Here is a 15,784-nt window from a genome sequence, read left to right on the forward strand (position 1 = left end):
GGGCGGATGTACAGGATCTACCCCAGGTCCCCTGGGCATGCCCACCTGCCTCCAACCTGTCAGGAAAAATATGTGAGGCCCCTTTTTGTTCTCTAAATGTTGGCAATGGTCTATTGCAGCCAAATGGGAACAGGCAGGCAGGAGAGTGTCTCATCTCGAAAAAAGTGGCTCCTGGAAGCTGCTGGGAGGTGGGAGAGGTCCCCCATACTCCCCCAACCTGTTCTATGAGCAGGAAAAGGGGCCTCTGTGACAGCCCTCCTCAGTGGTGCTCACTGTCTGAGGGGTGTCCTTGCCCAACCCAGGTGCACACCCATCTGAGATGGCCTTGCATGGACCAGGTTGGGAAGGTTCAGCTACAGCAACAACTGGAGCCTGCTCACACCTAGTGTCTCCACTCACGTGTGGAGCTAGATGTTCCTCCCTCCTGTAGTGGTATAGCCAGAGTGGCAGAGGGGACAAGTCATTGCTGCAGTTCCCACCTGGGTCTGAGTGGCGGTCAGGCTTGTGTGCCCATGTGTTTCCCAATTACCTGGTTCCATGTGGGGGCTTCATGAACAGGAGTGGTGCTTTTCCAGGCCTCTTTTCCATATGCCAGATACAGGCCCAGGTTTCCCAAGTTTATGGAGCCCCTCTTCCAGCCTGGCAAGCATGGCATGTTGTAGGGGAAGGACATCAAGCCTACAGGCAGCAGAACCTGTCTGGGTATGTTCTCTAACCTGGAGGCCCCTGGTTGTTTACCTCTTTGAGTGAGAGTCAGCTTAGGATCTCAACATTCTTGCAGGACTTCAGAACTGTAGAGACAGTGGCCCAGGAGGGAACAGGGGCTGGGACTGGCAGCTAACCAGAGTGGTGGGGGTTGTAGGGCTCAGTTTGGTCTTGCAGGGAATTCAGGGAGGCTTGGATTTGCTGAAGCTCTAGACAAGCTCGGGCTTGGATATGGAAACAGCATAGAGCAGGGGCCCTTCTGCACGCTGGAGTCTGAGTAGTTGTACCCTGGTGCATCCATAGGTGTTCCCCACCTGGAGCACAGCTGTGGATAGAAGCAGGGAGAGCTGTGGAGGGAAGAGGAGGAGGAGGGAGTCTCAGGGCAGCCCCAGCATCCAGGCAGGGCCTCTGCAAGTGAGATGCAGATCCAGCCTGTTGGCCACTTAGCAGCTGCTTGGCCGGCTGCAGATCACCTGACCTCTGTTCACCAGTAAATGGGGGTTGCAGTAGCACTTACCTTCTGGGACTCCTGCAGCTTGAAGGGGCAGCAAACACCACGTGCTGAGAAAGTGCTGAACTCAGGCAAGCTTCTCCAAGAGCACCACAGCAGATTAACATCCAGCCTGTACAGGACACCATCAAATCTCCCCATCCCTCATTCCAACGGAAGAAAAGAGAGTCTGTGTCCTAGGGGAGAAAGCACAGGCCTATCTGTGCAGTGGGCACACGGCCCAGGTGGGGGAAAGGCCCTTGGATACATGCTGGTTTCACCAACCATCTGTGGGTTGGGTTTGGCCTGGACCCCTGTACCCCAGGAGGCCAGTAGCCCGCTGCATGGGAGAGGACTGGGAGGTGGGTGGGAGGTCTGAGCTTTGAGGGAAGCCATTATTTGGCCGCATGGGAAGTGGTGCAGGTAGTTGTTGGTGGCTCAGTTTTGCAGGACCTGGGTGATCACCCAAGGAGTGAAAATGGCCTTTTTATGAGAAGTTTCCAAAATTGATGCAAGCTCATCAGTCGAAAAGGTGAGTAATGCTGACAGTGGCTTCACCTGCCCCTTCCCCACAAGTAACTGGTGTTCAGAGGTGGATTGGATTCCTTCCCAGCCTTTCCCCTTTGCATGTAGCTGTGCATGTACTTTTGTGTGTAACATACACATGTTCCCTGGAGGGGTTACTTTTATTTTTTTATTTGGGGGGATAACTAGTGAGGCAGCCTGACACTTGCTTATCTTTTTACGTGTGGAGTCCTCTATGGAGTGGGATTGGGTACTTACTAGCTGGCCTCTGCCAGCTCTTTGGCTGCCCCAGTTTCTGCCCTTCACAGACATGCTGGCCAGCTGTTGTGATATTCAGTGGACTTGTTTGCAGCTAGTGTGATGAGGCAAGTGGATCCAGGTGCATTATAAACTGAAAAAGCACACAACATGCAGAGGGAAAGGATAAATGACCATGTGTGTCCTGCTCTGCTAAAGTCCACGTCACATGACTGAGATGAAAAACATTTTTTCACCTAACATTTGGGCCCTGAGAAACGGCATCTATGTTTTACTTTTTATTTATAACAGAAGAAATACTGCCAGGCTTTCTTTTCCATTTTCCCCAACTCCCACTTTACCCCCTCAAGTTTACCTACCGCAGAGAGAAAGCGGAGCTCGCCTGGTTAATGAGAGCCTGAAATAATTTGAGCCGGGTCACTGTGTAAAGGTCAGACTGCTTCTGTCTCCTTGTGCCTCACTTGCGCAGCTCGGATATTTCATAGCTCCCTGTATACAGGTAGCTGTGTTACCCTCCTAGCTGCTTTCTTGGTTTGACACATGCATGAGAGCATGTGGGAGCACTTCAGGTCTAGGGTCGTGGGAGGACTGTTCTGCCAGCCCAGCTCATCCTCCAGCTCAGCCTGCAGCATGCCTTCCTCCATCTGATTCCAGGGTGGCAGATGGCAGGTCTCACACTGACCTCAAGTTTATGTGACTTTTTCCACCTCTGCTTTCCCAGACAGCCCCTGCTGTGGGACTTGTAAGGAGATTTGGGAAGTCAGTATCTACTTTTCTTGTGTGGGTGTTTTATAAATTAGAGCCCTGGAGGGGAATAAATGTTAGAGGTACTCCAAACCCCTAACATATAAACATCTAAGCCTGGCCCTTTTTTGGTGGTAAAATATATACAACATAAAACTTACCATTTTAACCATGTTTAAATGTACAGTTGAGTGGCGTCCAGTATAATGTGTTGTACAACCATCTCCTTTATCCATATCCACAACTTCTTTGTCATCCTAAACTGAAACACCAAACCCATAAATTAGTCTTTGAATAGAAGACTGATGCATTTGACTCCATAAAAATTAACACTTTATAGGCAAGAAAAATGCCTCAAAGTCAAAGTCAACAGACTGGGGAAATAGATCTGCAACATACATGACAAACAAAAAGCTAATTTGGGTAATATATACATATATATGTTTATATATTTATATATATTTATAAATTTATATATATTTATATATATTTATAAATTTATATATATTTATATATATTTATATTTATTTATATATATGTAGCTATATAGCTATCCTAAATTATTAAAAGACCAACAGCCAAATTGAAAAATGGACAAGGGATGTAAAGAAACAGTTCAAAGAAACATGTAGATTTTTAAATACTTGCTAATTTTTTTACTGTGGTAAAATATGTGTAACAGAAAATTTAAGTATGTTAAGTATAAATACATTGTTGTGCAACTATCACCACTATCCCTTCCAAACCTGTCTTATCATCCCAAAGTGAAACTCTTATCCACGGAACAATAGCTCCCCTTTCCCTTTCCCCCCATCCCCTGGAAACCACATCCTACTTTCTGTGTCTATGAATTTAACTGCTCTAGGTACGCTATAAAAGTGGAAAGCATGGAGTATTTGCATTTTTTTTGTTTTAATATTTTCAAGGTTTATGTTGTAGCATGTATTAGAATTTCTTTTTAAGGCTGAATAATATACCATTGTGTGTATTGATCATACTTGCTTATCCATTCATTTGAAGATGGACATTTGGGCTTTTTCTACCCTTTGGCTCTTGTGAATGCTGCTGTAAACAGGGGTGTGCAAATTCCCACTTTCAGTTTTTTGGGGTATATACCCAGATGTGGAATTACTGGATCATACAGTGATTACTGTTTGCCACAGTGGCTGTGCCATCTTACTTTCCCACCAGCAGTGTGCAGGAGTCCTGACTTCTCCACGTCCAGCATTTGCTGTTCTCTGGGGCTTTGTTGCTTTGGTTTGCTGGTGGCAGTTTTTATGATGGCAGCTATACTTATATTTGTCAGTTGGTATTGCATTGTGGTTTGGATTTACATTTTTCTCTTGATTAGTGATGCTCAGCACCTTATACTGTGCTTACTGGTCATATGTATATATTCTTTAAAGAAATGCATATTTTAAAACCTTTGCTCATGTTTAAATTGGATTGTTTTGTTGTTGCTGAGGTCTTTATGTGGCCTGGATATTAATTACTTATCAAATATATAATGGTGAATATTTTTTTCCCTCCGTGAATTGTATTTTCAATCTATTGATTATAACTTCAGATACATACAAGCTTGGCACTTTGATGAATATTTTTATGTATTTTTTGTTGTTGTTGTCTGTGCTTTCACTGTCATATCCAAGAAGTTATTGCCAGATTCTATGTTATGAAACATTTTTCCTATGTTTTCTTCTAAGGGTTTTATAGTTTTAGCGCTTACAATTAGATGTTCTGTCCATTTTAAATTAAGTTTTTTATATGGTGTAAAGTAAGGGTCCAACTTTATTGTGTTCCATGTAAATATTCATTTTTAACACCATTAAAATATACTGTCTTTTCCCCATTGAATAGTGTTGACACCCTTGTTAAAAATCATGACCGTGTTCTTTGGTTCTTTATTTCTATTGCATTGGTCTTTATGTCTGTGTCTGTGCTGGCACAGCCTTGTTTTGGGTACTGAACTATTGCAGTAAGTTTGAAACCAGGAGGTGTTAGTCCTCTAACTTTGTTAGTTTTTAAGATTGGTTTGGCTACTTGGGGTTTTTTGAGATTTCATTGGAATTTTAGAATAGGTTTCTCTATTTTTGCAATTATTGGATTTTTTGTAGTGATTTTATTGAATCTGTAGATGACTATAGATAACAATGGCATCTTGACAAGGTTTTGTCTTCCATTCCATACACACATGATTTCTTTTCATTTATTTGTGTCATCTTTAATACTTTTCTGCAATGTTTATAGTTTTGCTGTACAGGTTTTTCATTTCCTTGGTGAAGTCGGTTTCTAAGTATTTTATTCTTTTGTGCTATCAAATGATACTGTTCTCTTGATTTCTTCTTCAGATAGTTTGTTATTGTAGAAATACAACCAATTTTTGTGTGTTGATTTTGTATCCTGCAGTTTTGCTGAATGTTATTTATTGCATCTGATAGTTTATCTCACAGAAACTAAAAGATTTTTAATATATAAGATTATGTCATCTACGAACAGAAAATTTTATTTTTTAAAAAGTTGGAATATCTTTTATTATTTTACTTGCCTTATTGTTTTAACTAACTAGAACCTTCAGTACTGTATTAAATAGAAGTAGTAAAAGCAGGAATCCTTGATTTTGCTCTTAGGGTAAAAGCTTTCGGTCTCATTATTTTGTTAGCTGTGTGTTTTTTTTTAATATAACCTTATGTTAAGGTGCTTTATTCCTTTTTATAGCTTATTAAGAACATTTTGTCATGAATGTGGGTTAAATTTTGACAAATGCTTTTTCTTCTTTGATTAAGATGATCACATGAGGGTTTTTTCCTTCTTTATGTTAATGTGATATTACGCTGATTTTCATGTGTTGGAACATACTTTTATTTCAGGAGTCAATTATGCTCATTCATAGTGTATAATCCTTTTAATGTACTGCAAAATTGGTATTGCTGGTATTTTGTTGAGGATTTTTGCATCAGCATTTGTGAGGGATGTTTGTTTGTAGTTTTCTTATGGTACCTTTGTCTGGCTTGGTGTCAGGGTAATACTGGCCTCATAGAATAAGTTAGAAAATGTTACCTCCTCTTCAACGTTTTGAAAAAGTTTGAGAAAAACTGGTGTTTATTCTGCTTTAAACGTTGGGTAGAATTCAACAGTGAAGCCATCTGGTCCAGGCTTTTCTTTGTTGCTGGGTTTCTGATTACTGATGCCATCTTCCTGCTGAATCTCCTTGCTGAATAGGTTTATTCAACTTTTCTGATTCAGTCTTAGTAGGTTTTTTGTTTCTAGGAATTTGTTCATTTTATTTAAGTTATTCAATTTTTTAGTGTATAGTTCCTTATGGTCCTCTCCTACATCCTTTTTTTACTCCAAAAATTTGTTAGTAATGTACCTATTTTATTTTTGAGTTTAGTAATTTGAGTATTCCCTTTTTTTCTTACTTGATCTAGATAAAGTTTTGTCAGTTTTGACCTTTTTCAGAGAACAAACTCTGCTTTGTTGATTTTTGATGTTGTTTTTCTGTTCTCGATTTCACTTATTTCCACTGCTATCTTCATCATTTATTAGATTCTACTAGCTTTTAGTTGTCCCTCTTTGAGTAGTCCCTCTTTCCACTGCTATCTTCATCATTTATTAGATTCTACTAGCTTTTAGTTGTCCCTCTTTTAGTTGTCCCTCTTTTTCCCTCTGTTTTTAGCTCCTTACGAGTAAAGTTGTTGATTTGGTATCTTATTTTTTATAATCATTTATAGCTATAAATCTTTCCCTTATGCTATGGTTTTTGATGTATCTCTTTGGTATTTCATATTTTTAATTTGTCTCTAGATATTTTCTATTTTCTCTTGTGATTTCTTCTTTTATCCATCCTTGAGTGTTTAATACCTATATTTTTAGACATAAAATGTGTAACCTACAAAATTTTCTTGATTTGTTATAGGTTTATTTGTTGTAAGTTTTTATTTCAGAATTAATGTGTGTATCAACATTTGTTATGTTCTCATAAACTTTGTAATACATGGAGATTCCTGCTCCACATATGTAAGCCTCTACATGAATATTATTTTGAAGCATTTAACCTTTTGTTTTAATATTTTGAAGGTCTAAATTAAATTGAGATTTTGGTTTCTGAGATGATATCATGGTAGGTGACTGATAAATGCTTAAAAATTAGCCAAAACTTAAGTTAAAGTTTACCTTCAAGATTGAACCTGAGTGAGTCGCCCTGTATTGCTGGTAATAAAAAATAAGTCTTTAATGGTATAAAAGCAAACTTCAGAGAATGTTTTTTCCCTGTTGGACATCTAAATTAAAAGCTGTAAAAAATTTTGATGTCCTGATGCATTTTTTACTTTAGAATTCTGACTTTTTCTGGTTAAAATTTTTCCAAACAGATTCCTGTGTATTTGAAAGACAAATAATTTTTTTAGTTGAAATGCTTAAGCAGTTAAATAAGGCCATGAAACTTTCTTGAACTTGTGGGAATCCATGAGAAAATCTGACATTGTGTTCTACTGTCTTGGAAGGTAGAAATATCGTTTGACTTCTGTTTTGCTGACAAGAAATGTGGTCCTGACAAGGCTACCTGGGACAATGACCTCACGCACGGAAAACGCTGGAGCCCATCTGTTTCCAATCTGCTGTTTCCCAAAAATTAGGGAAGTTCAGCTTTCCCTTTGATACTCTCTGTTTCTAACAACCCCAATGCCAGGGCTGTCCTGCTTCTACAAGTGACAATGACAAATATAGACCTGAAGGAAGATGAGCTGATGGCATTCCCAGCTTATTACCACGCCTTGGGGGCCTTATCTCACATACATGGATTCAACTCATAGACTCAGCTGGGTTAGTATTATTCAGCTACATTAGAAGTGACTGCTTAAGACTCAGGTGTGTGGTGAAATGAGGCAGAATTTTCTCAACGGAGTGTTAGAATTTTCTCCTCATAATTACCATCTTACTATCACTAAATCATAGCTAAAATAAGGAAATTATTCAAGAAGAAATAGAAATGTAATCTTATGAGGACATAAATTTAGAGATTTGTGGAAAGCCCTTCATAATTTTATGGTGTTCTCTTTGAGCTGTGATTATAGTTGACATTTCATTATAATATGTTAGCTGTTCTAGACTTTATGCATTTATGTAAAGTTTTCTTTGTTGTACTTTAAGTTCTGGGATACATGGGCAGAACATGCAGGTTTGTTACATAGGTATACACGTGCCATGGTGGTTGGCTGCACCCATCAACCTGTCATCTACATTAGGTATTCCTCCTTATGCTATTCCTCCCCCAGCCTCCCACCCTCCGGCAGGCTCCAGTGTGTGATGTTCCCCTCCCTGTGTCCATGTGTTCTCATTGTTCAACTCCCACTTACGAGTGAGAACCTGCAGTGTTTGATTTTCTTTTTTTCTTTTTCTTTTTTTTTTTTTGAGAAAAAATTTCACTCTTTTTGCCCAGGTTGGAGTGCAATGGCATGATCTTGAGTTACCCCAACCTCTGCCTCCCAGGTCCAAGTGACTTTCCTGCCTCAGCCTCCCAAGTAGCTAGGATTACAGGCATGTGCCAACATGCCTGGCTAATTGTTTGTATTTCTAGTAGAGTCGGGGTTTCTCCATGTTGGCCAGGCTGGTCTCAAACTCCCCACCTCGGCCTCCCAGAGTTCTGAGACTACAGGTGTGAGACAGTGCTCCTGGTCTGGTTTTCTTTTCTTGTGTTAGTTTGCTGAGAATGATGGTTTCCAGCTTCATCCATGTCCCTGGAAAGGACATAAATGCATAGTATTCCATGGTGTATACGTGCCACATTTTCTTTATCCAATTTATCATTGATAGGCATTTGTGTTGGTTCCAAGTCTTTGCTATTGTGAACAGTGCTGAAATAAACATACAGTGCATGTGTCTTTATAGTATAATAATTTATAATGCTTTGTGTATATACCCCATAATGGGATTGCTGGGTCAAATGGTATTTCTAGTTCTAGATCCTTGAGGAATTGTCACACTGTCTTCCATAACGACTGAACTAATTTACATTCCTACCAACAGTGTAAAAGCATTCGTATTTCTCCACAGCCTCGTCAGCAACTGTTGTTTCCTGACTTTTTAATAATCGCCATTCTAACAGGTGTGAGATGGTATCTCATTGCGGTTTTGATTTGCATTTATCTAATGACCAGTGTTGATGAGCTTTTTTTTCATATGTTTGTTGGCTGCATAAATGTCTTCGTTTGAGAAGTGTCTGTTCGTTTCCTTTGCCCAGTTTTCGATGGGGTTGTTTTTTTCTTGTAAATTTGTTCAAGTTCTTTGTAGATTCTGGATATTAGCCCTTTGTTATACAGATTGCAAAAATTTTCTCCCAATCTGTAGGTTGTCTGTTCACTCTGATGATAGTTTATTTTGCCGTGCAGAAGCTCTTTAGTTTAATTATATCCCATTTGTCAATTTTGGCTTTTGTTGCCATTGCTTTTGGTGTTTTAGTCATAAAGTATTTGCCCATGCCTATGTCCTGAATGGTATTGCCTAGGTTTTCTTCCAGGGTTTTCATGGTTTTAGGTCTTATGTTTAAATCTTTATTCCATCTTGAGTTTTTTTTTGTATAAGGTGTAAGGAAGATGTCTAGTTTCAGTTTTCTGCATATGGTTAGCCAGTTTTCCCAACGTGATTTATTAAATAAGGAATCCTTTCCCCATTGCTTGTGTTTGTCAGGTTTGTCAAAGATCAGATGGTTGTATGTGTGTGGTCTTATTTCAGCGTTCTCTATTCTGTTTCATTGGTCTATGTGTCTGTTTTTGTACCAGTACCATGCTGTTTTGGTTACTGTAGCCGTATAGTATAGTTTGAAGTTGGGTAGTGTGATGCCTCCAGCTTTGTTCTTTTTGTTTAGAATTGTCATGGCTATTTGGGCTCTTTTTTGGTTCATGAGAATTGTAAAATAGTTTCTTCGAATTCTGTGAAGAATGTCATTGGTAGTTTAATGGGCATAGCATTGAATTCTTTTATAAATTACTTTGGGCAGTATGGCCATTTTCATGAATTAATTCCCTATCCATGAGCATGAAATGCTTCTCCATTTGTTTGAGTCCTATCTGATTTCTCTGGGCAGTGGTTTGTAGTCCTCCTTGAAGAGGTTCTTCACTTCACTTGTTAGCTGTATTCCTATGTATTTTATTCTCTTTGTAGCAATTGTGAATGAAGTTCATTCATGATTTGGCTCTCTACTTGACTGTTGTTGGTGTATAGAAATACTAGCGATTTTTGCACACTGATTTTGTATCCTGAGATTCTGTTGATGTGGTTCATCAGCTTAAGAAGCTTTTGGGCTGAGATGATGGGGTTTTCTAGATACAGGATCATGTCATCTGCAAACAAAGATAATTTGACTTCCTCTCTTCCTATTTAAATACATTTATTTCTTTCTCCTGCCTGATTGCCCTGGCCAGAAATTCCAGTACTGTGTTGAATAGGAGTGGTGAGAGAGGCCATCCTTGTTTTGTGCCAGTTTTCAAGGGGAAAGCTTCCAGCTTTTGCTCATTCAGTATGATATTGGCTGTGGGTTTGTCATATATGGCTCTTAGTATTTTGAGGTGTGATCCTTCAACAGCTGGTGTATTGAGAGTTTTTGACATGAAGGGATGTTGAATTTTATTGAAGGCCTTTTATGCATCTGTTGAGATAATCATGTTGCTTTTGTGTTTAGTTCTGTTTATATGAGGAATTACATGTAGAGATTTGCCTGTGTTGAACCAACCTTGTATCCCAGGGATGAAGCCATCTTGATCGTGGTGGGTCAAGTTACCCTTATCAGTCTTAGGTTCAGTCTTTTTACATAATCCCATATTTCTTGAAGGTTTTGTTCATTCTTTTTTGTTCTTTTTTCTCTATTTTTCTCTTCCTGTCTTAGATAGATAGTTTTGAAGCTCTGAGATTCTTTCCTCCACTTGGCCTGTTCTGCTAGTGATACTTGTGGTTGCATTGTGAAGTTCTTGTGTTATGTTTCTCACCTCCATCGGGTCAGTTATGTTCCTCTCTAAACTGAATATTCTGGTTATCAGCTTCTGTAATTTCTTTTACAATTTTTAGCTTCTTTGCATTAAGTTAGAACATGCTTCTTTAGCTCAGTGAGGTTTGTTATTACCCACCTCCTAAAGCCTACTTTTGTCAATTCAGCCATCTCAGCCTGGGGTCAGTTCTGTGCCCTTGCTGGGGAGGTGTTGTCATCATTTAGAGGAGAAGAGGCATTCTGCCTTTTTGAGTTTTCACCGTTTTTGTGTTGATGCTTCCTCATCTTTGTGGGCTTATCTACCTTTGATCTTTGACGTTGCTGACCTTTGAATGGGGCTTTTGTGGGGTCTTTTTTGTTGATATTGTTGTTTTTGTTTTCTATTTGTTTTTAAGAGTCAGACCACTCTTCCCTAGGTGTGCTGTGGTTTTATGGGGGTCCACTCTTGACCCTCGTCACCTCAGTCTCTCCTGCATCTGGAGGTATCACCAGTGAAGGCTGCAAAACAGCAAAGATGGCAGCCTGTTCCTTCCTCTGGGAGCACCAGTCCAAGGGGATACTGACTTGCTGCCAGCTGGAACGCTCCTGTAGGAGGTGTCTGGAGACCCCTGTTGGGAGGTCTTGCCCCGTCAGGAGGAACAGGATCAGGGACTGCTTAAAGAAGCAGTCTGGCTGCCCTTTGGCAGAGCAGGTGTGCTGTGCTGATCCCCAGGAGTCTCCAGAGCCAGCAGGCTGGAAAGGCTCAGTCGGCTGAACTGGGGAGACAGCTGCTACCCCTTTCCCTGGGGACTTCACCTCAGGGAGAAATCAGGGTTCTGTCCATAGAACTCTGGCTGGAGTTGCTAGAATTCCGATGGGGAGGCCCTGTCCAGTGAGGAGGGATGGATTTTGGTCTCACTTAAAGAAGCAGCCTGGCCATGATCAGGTTCAGCAGCTGTGCTGTGTTATGGGGAACTCTTCCTGGTCCCTGGTGCCAGCAGGCTAGAGTGGCCAACTCAAACCACAGACATCGCGGCTGCCCTCCCCCTGCGAAATTGGTCCATCTCCGGCTGTCTCCAGCCTGCTGCCACTGGCCAGCTGGAATTCCCAGCCAATGGGTCTTATGAGGTGCTGTGGGAGTGGGCCTCAGAATGATGTCACTTGGCCCCCTGGCTTCAGACCCCTTCCTAGGGGAATGCATAGATTTGTCTCTCGCTTTGCTGGAATTCTTGGGGCAGAGGATGTAAAACTCCTGGGTTTCCACGCATGCCCCAGTGAGCCAGCGAGCACTCCACTGAGACTCCACACAGCTCTGTGCTTCAGACCCAAGGCCATGGCTGAGCTTACCAGGGGACCTCCTGATCTGCAGGTTGCAAAGATCCGTGGGAGAAGCATGGTTTCCCGGGCAGAGTCGCATAATCACTCACCGCCTCCCTTGGCTGTGAGTGGGGGCTCCCCTAGCTCCATGTCACACCTGGGTGGGCCATCGCCCCGCTTGCTTTTCCTCACTCCCTGTGGGTCAAGCTGTCTGCCTAGTCAGTCCCAATGCAAGAACCTGGATACCTCAATTGAAAGTGCAGAATTCACTCGCAGTTTTCACTGCTCTCTGTGAGAGCTGCCGGCCACAGCTGCTTCTAATCGGCCAGCTTGGCCCCATCTAAAGTATGATTTCTTAATACATGAGATGTTTTAAATACATAACGATGTTTATCACAAATAATATTTTGTCTCAATGTGATATAAAAGTTGCTAATAAATCCTTTTTTGGTTACCACAAAGCTATCTGGAAATGTAACATCTGCCATTTATAAAATTTTTGTAGAGTTAATAGAACTTTACCTGAAGGGAGGCTGGCAATATGCATCATGATTTCAAATATTGTATTAATTGTTTTGTAATTTTGTGTTTCTTAAAACTAAACTTATTAAATTGGTTGTATATTACTTTAGGTAACACTATTTGGTGATGAGAGAATAATAATTTGCAAAATATTAGAGTTCCTTATTATAAAAATGTCCTCTGTTTTATATTACTACCATTTCCTCTGAAAGTTTAAAATTGTAATTTTCTAATTAAAATATATATTCACAAATGTGACCAGTAAATGTTAATATTTATAATTTTAGGGTTTTTTTTTTTGCATTTGGTAGGGATAGGGTTTTCTGTGTCTATTCTTCTTCAAAATAAAAGATAGAGGCTGGGCACGGTGGCTCACGCTTGTAATCCCAACACTTTGGGAGGCCGAGGTGGGCAGATCACGAGGTCAGGAGATCGAGGCCATCCTGGCTAACGCAGTGAAACCCCGTCTCTACTAAAAATACAAAAAGTTAGCTGGGTGTGGTGGCGGGTGCCTGTAGTCCCAGCTACTTGGGAGGCTGAGGCAGGAGAATGGCGTGAACCTGGGAGGCGGAGCTTGCAGTGAGCCAAGATCACGTCACTGCACTCCAGCCTGGGTGACAGAGTGAGACTCCGTCTCAAAAAAAAAAAAAAAATAGAGGATGGAATCAGGAAAAGTTAAAACACAAATGAACACAATGATGATGATGGAGATATTCATTTGTGACTGGCCAGGGCTTAAAAATATCAAGAAGAAACATGATCAATAGAAAACCTGCATGACCTTGAACATTATAGAATTTTTAATTTCTCTTACAATTATTCACGATAAAAATCTCTGTACTTTGCACATTTAAGAGAGATAAAATCAGAGTGAAATGTCCTCCCTCATCCTGATAAGAGCACCCGAAGCACAAAGGATGTGTCTTTATCTCCTCCCAACTCCATGGTGGAAACAGTTGCTCTGGTTATCTTATCACGGTGATGCACAGAGATATGATGGTCAAAGAGCTTGCACACTTTAGAAAACAGATGTTGGCTGGGCACGGTGGCTCACGTCTGTAATCCCAGCACTTTGGGATGCTGAGGCCTGTGGATCATGAGGTCAGGAGTTTAAGACCAGCCTAGTCAAGATGGTGAAACGCCGTCTCTACTAAAAATACAAAAATTAGCCAGGCACGGTGGAAGGAACCTGTAATCCCAGTTACTCGGGAGGCTGAGGAAGAGGAATCACTTGAACCAGGGTGGTAGAGGTTGCAGTGAGCCGAGCCAAGATCTAGCCACTGCACTCCAGCCTGGGCGACAGAGTGAGACTCTGTCTCAAAAAAAAAAAAGTTATATTATGTTGAGATTAAAAAAATAAATGACATGGTTTGTCTACAGATCTTCATTACTCTACCTCATTTACATTAAATTTATGAACAACTTATAAAATAACACACAGGGCTTTTATTATTGTGATAATTTCTTTGTCAACATCATTTTTACCATATTGTATAAACAGCATTGTAAGACCTGTGACTGGTCATTGACAATATATATATAATATGTGTATATTTGTACACAGGTTGTAGCTCTGTCATTCTTGCTGGAGTGCAGTGGCAAAATCACAGATCACTGCAGATTCAAACACCTAAGCTCAAGCCATTCTCCCGCCTCAGCCTCCCTAGTGGCTGGGACTACAGGCATATGCTGCCACAGTCAGCTAGTTTAAAAAAAATTGTAGAGACAGGATTTTGCTATGTTGCTCAGGCTAGTCTTGAGCTCCTGGCCCCAAGTGATCCTCAAACATTGGCCTCCCAAACTGCTGGGATTACAGGTTTGAGCCACCATGCCCTGCCTGCTCATATATTCTTCAATAATGAGATAAGAAAAACCTATCACCAGGTAGGATTTCTGTCTTTTATCTCTGCAATAACAGTTCTACTACTTTTTTTCCTCAATGAGCTAAGAATTAAATGTCTCGAACATTGTGATTCTGGCTGCACCCTGCATTAAGTTAAATTGTCAGAGAAATTGAGACGTATTTTCATTATTTGGTTATTATCTTATAATTATTCTTTTGGCATTTCTGCATTTCACAAGGTTCCTTTCATGGAAATATCTAGTTAGAAAGAATAACACTTTTCTAAAATTGTGAGCTCAGTTTCTCAGGTTGCTGACTATTGCCACTGCACTAACCAACCTTCCTTCATCTATCACATGAAACTCTCATAGTCACTTTATATTGTTGATAACCAGTCATAGGTCTTACAGTGCCATTTATAGAATATGATCAAAGTAATGTTGACCAAGAAATTATCAATATAATAATAAAACAGCCCAGTATTATATAAATTGTATATACATTTAATTTAAGCCAGAGTACAAAGATCTGTAGACAAATCATGCTATTTTTAAAAAAACAAATTTGACATTATTATGAAGATGAAGAAACAGATTTATCAAGCTCTATTTTCTTTAAATCATTTTTTATTACACTTTCTTTGCTTCAGATATCTGATCTAAGCATTTGCAGTATTTGTGATCAGTCTTTTGGTACATTTAATGGTGTTATTTTCCCCACAGCTACTCATGATTATATATATGCTTAGGGACTTACACAATTTTGAAGGTCAAGCAAGCACAATGAGAATGAACTTGATTTGCATTGTCTGTCTCAGAGTGCTCAGGGACTTCACCCTCAGCCCAAGGACAATCTGGTTGCCACGTCTCCTGGTGAGAGCTGAGATGTACATGCTGATTTATGTTTTTAATGTATCATATGGGACTCAGTTTTCTTTTATACTCTTACCAACCCATATGACCTCTAAGGATTTTTATTTAATTCTTTTTTCCTCACATCTGTGCAATGTTATTGTAAATCCTGTGATACTTCTAAAATCAATGTGTCAGATTTACTGAAAGAAAATATAAGGAACATAGTAAAGTTTAAAATTGGGATGAGCAATGAACAACTGTTTAGTATAGCTAAGCAATATTTGCATATTTGTGTGTAATATATTTAAGCAAGTAGTGGAAGATATTTATACAAATAATAACATTACCTACCCAAAATTCAAATTGAGTCGTGTCTTATAATTTTTTAGTTTTTAATTTTTGTGGGTACATAGGTGTATATATTTATAACATAAATGAGATGTTTTGATACAGACATGCAAAGTTAAATAATCACATCACAAATAATGGGACATCCATCCCCTCAAGCATTTATTTTTCGAGTTGTGAACAATCTAATTACACTCTTTAAGTTATTTAAAAATGTACAA

At 39.9% G+C, this 15,784-nt stretch overlaps 1 pseudogene; it reads left to right on the forward strand.

Moving 5' to 3' along the window:
* The first annotated feature begins 5,595 nt into the window (after positions 1-5,595).
* LOC129491569 (large ribosomal subunit protein uL23-like) overlaps positions 5,596-15,784 on the forward strand; it is a 32,080-nt pseudogene continuing 21,891 nt past the window's right edge.

This window comes from Symphalangus syndactylus, chromosome 4, assembly GCF_028878055.3.
Source record: "Symphalangus syndactylus isolate Jambi chromosome 4, NHGRI_mSymSyn1-v2.1_pri, whole genome shotgun sequence".
Lineage (NCBI taxonomy): Eukaryota > Metazoa > Chordata > Mammalia > Primates > Hylobatidae > Symphalangus > Symphalangus syndactylus.